We start from the raw sequence: 3,786 nt of genomic DNA on the forward strand, positions 1-3,786 counted from the left end.
TGTTCAGCTAATGAGAATCCACAGAGAGGGAGGCAGCATGCACTACAAAGAGATCATACTCTTCATGCACCTACACACCAAAAATATTCTCTTCAGCTCAGATTGGAACCCACGCTACTACAAAACATCCATGAACATTTTTTTCAGATAGTAAATCAGTGAGCAAGTTTTTGAAGTCACTAAGTTAATAAAATTAAAATAATCTACTTTTCTACTAAAGTAACCAAAAGCATAAAGTGTAGTGTTTCACTCATATATAAAAAAAAGGACTGCTCCTATTTCTTCTTTTTAACCAAGAAATCAAGATTTCCTTGATGAAATACACACCTGAATAGCAACAATTAACAAATAATCTCAGTAGACAAGACTAACCAGGCCTGCTCAGTGAAAGCCAGGGACTGCCTGCAACAGAAGAATATAAACAAACTCTTACCTACAAAACTGTCAGCAAATTAAAAAGCCAGAAGTAAAACCAGTACGTTGAACCTAAAAAGCAGGCTGAATCAGGACAATGAGTCATCTTGAAATGTTAGTTTTGATACTTGTGAATGGAACTAATCTATCGACACTCCTACTACAAAATAGCACTTGTGTAAAGGCTGTCATTTTACACCCAATTTCCAGCAGAGCTGTAAGTATTGAACTAACCATATTGATACTACTAATTGATATTACAGTATCAATTTTTGTCTGAGTGTCATTTTACACTCAGATATGAGGAATCAGCCATCAGCACAATAGTCTGTAACTGGAATGTTCTTTTTGTAATAAATTATATGAAACTTCTCATATTTCAGTTTGTGCCCATTGCCTCTTGTCCCTCACTGGATATCACAAGGAGTCTGTCTTCATCTTTACTCCTCCTATCAGGCTTTTAGACACATCAGTAAGATCCTCTTCCTTGAGCCTCCTCTTCTCAAGGTTAAACAGTCATGGTTTTCTCATCCTGTCCTCCTTCTTTCATTTGTGGATGCACAAATGCCTCTTCCCCGGCATGATTCTCATTAGAGGTACTTCATTCCCTCAAACCTCAAACCTCCACTCCTCAGAGATTGTGCTCTTAATGTATTTTTCTTCCATCCTGCTATTGTGGGTTGATCATGTCCACAGGTAAGCACCCACACAGATGCTAGCTCACTTCCTCCTGCCTCCTTCCCTAGTGAAACAGGGGACAGAATAGGAGAAAAAGAAAGAACACCAGTAGGTCAACTGAAAGATGGTTTAATAAGTAAAGGAAAAGAAAAGTGAGAATTATAAAATGTAATAAGTAAGGACTAAAAAAATATATGCTAGGGCAACCACTCACCAAAGCCCACAAGCAGACCATCAGTCTCTGATAAACAGCTTTGAATACACCCTCTATCTCACCCTTTTCCTCCACCCTGTTTTATTGGTGGGCATGATATTATGGATTATATGGGGTCAGCTGTCCAGCTCTGTCCTCTCCTAGATTCATGCCTACTTGCTGGTATGGGAATATGGGCAGAATGGGAAAGCAATATAGCCCTGATCCTGTGCAAGCATTGCTGAGCAATAGCCCAAACACTGGTGTGTTTTCAACACTGTTTTAGTCACAAACACAAAACACAGCACAATTTCTCTGCTATGATGATAGTCAATTCTGGACCAGAACCAGTACACCTGTAAAAACATCCTTGGAACAAAAGACTCCCTGCTTTGGAATGTCACACTCATGATTATGACGACATGTCTCAGCTATACCACTTCAAACTTACTCCTTATCTCATCCCCAACTCATTCCTTACTATCTTCTAAAAGAAGAGAAAGCAGCACAATAAAACATGAAGCAAATGGGGGAGGATAAAAACACCCAAAAGCTGGCAACAGTGTGTAACTGAAGAACTAAATAGTTGAAGAACTTAGAGGAAAGAAAAGGCAAATAGGTACATCTCGTGGAAATGAAGAATGTTAAGTTAATCAGAGACAATGATATATCAAACACTAATACTGCTGTACAACTAGATGTGAAAAAGTAGCATTGTGTAAAAAAATACGGAACAGCAGAATGTTTCTGCTGCATATTTGGAAAACATAAACAGTAACAGTGTTTGCATATTACATAACATTAAATACTTTCCATTAAATCAATAATATGAAAGGATAGTAAACTGCATGAACTAAAATTAAACACTTATTTTTAGATGGCAGGTTGAAGAGTTATTAAAAAAATAAATTAAAGACATGATAGACAACAATGTTAATAATAAAGTTTGCTTCCTAACTGCTGAAATGCTGAGGAAAATTCACAGAACTAGAAGAAAGTTAACGTTGTAATGAGTGAAAGGAAGAAAAACAACCACATATGAATGCACATGTGTGCACACATGTTAAGGCAAAAGAAATAGTGCAAAAAACATTTGGATATAGATTTTAAGAAATATAAGTGATGCTCCAGCTAAAAATGTTAGTGGAATCTTAGGATATGGGTGATCAATATGTACTTTTTGATCTTTGTCCACTAGGTTTTAGATTACCAAGAGGAAGTTATTTCATCACCATTGATAGGTTAAATCACAAATTAAAATTTTGAGCAGAATTTAATATATAGATATTTATTCTATATTTTTAATATAGAGATACCTTTACAATACTGATGGAACTTGGAGCAAAAAAGCAGTAGAAGAACCAGAACTTTACACCACCTTTTATTTATGATCAAGCAGAATTTCAGTTCTAGAGTCAAATGATTTGGGCTTACCAAAATTGAAGCAGAACTGACAATTTTGAAGATGATAGTCCAATGACAAACCTTACCCTTGAATTAATTACTTACTTCTGTTCACCCAGACCAAGTTTACTCCAAGTAAGCATGATTCTACTTCAGATAATTCCTACTGGTTTCAAACAGACAGGCAATATACACTTAGCCTTGATGAAATCACTAAAGGAGAACTGAATGAAGTGAATTTACCCCATGCATTAAACACCTTTTAAGTACATCTGCTAGCCATATGGATGCTTTCAGCAAATATAACTACATGTGACTTCTGCACTAGAAAAAGAAAGGAATAATCAGCTTGCAGCTACTCTGATAGTGGCATGTACAGACTTAGAGAAAACACAAAGTAAGAAAAAGTGGGATCTGAGTTCAGCCTTACACAGATTCTATTTAACCACGCTGTGCAAGTTGGTTGCAATGGTACAGGAAGACCATAAAAATAGAGCTAAACTGGAAGACACAAGGTCAGAAAAATAGCAAGTGGCAAGACAAGTTCTTTCAGAGAAAAAATATGTTCTAATGTTGCTGAACCCTCGATGTGTGGACCATCTTTGCTGGATGGTAGCACTCAAAGAGCTGTGGTCAATGGCTCCATGTCCAAGCAGAGACCAGTGCTGAGGGACCCCTCAGGGGTCAGTAATGGGACAGGTGATGTTTAACATCTTTGTCGGTGACATGGGATTGAAATGCACCTCAGCAAGTTTGCCAAGGATACCAATCTGTGTGCTGCGGTTGATACACTGGAGGAAAGGGATGACATCCAGAGGGACCTAATCAGGCCGAAGAGGTGGGTCTGTTCAAAGCTCATGAAGTTCAACAAGGCCAAGTGCAAGGTCCTGCACCTCGATCCCAATCAAAGGTACAGAGCAATCCCAAACAAAGGTACAGGCTGGGCAGAGAATGCATTGAGAGGTGCCCTGGAAAGAAACACAGGTGTTGGTGGGCTCAACATGACCTGGCTACATGCACTTGCAGCCCAGAAGGCCAAATGTGTCCTAGGCTACACAGAAAGTAGCACAGGCAGCAGGGAAAGGGAGGGGATTCCC

Source organism: Agelaius phoeniceus, chromosome 5 (assembly GCF_051311805.1).
Source record: "Agelaius phoeniceus isolate bAgePho1 chromosome 5, bAgePho1.hap1, whole genome shotgun sequence".
Classification (NCBI taxonomy): domain Eukaryota; kingdom Metazoa; phylum Chordata; class Aves; order Passeriformes; family Icteridae; genus Agelaius; species Agelaius phoeniceus.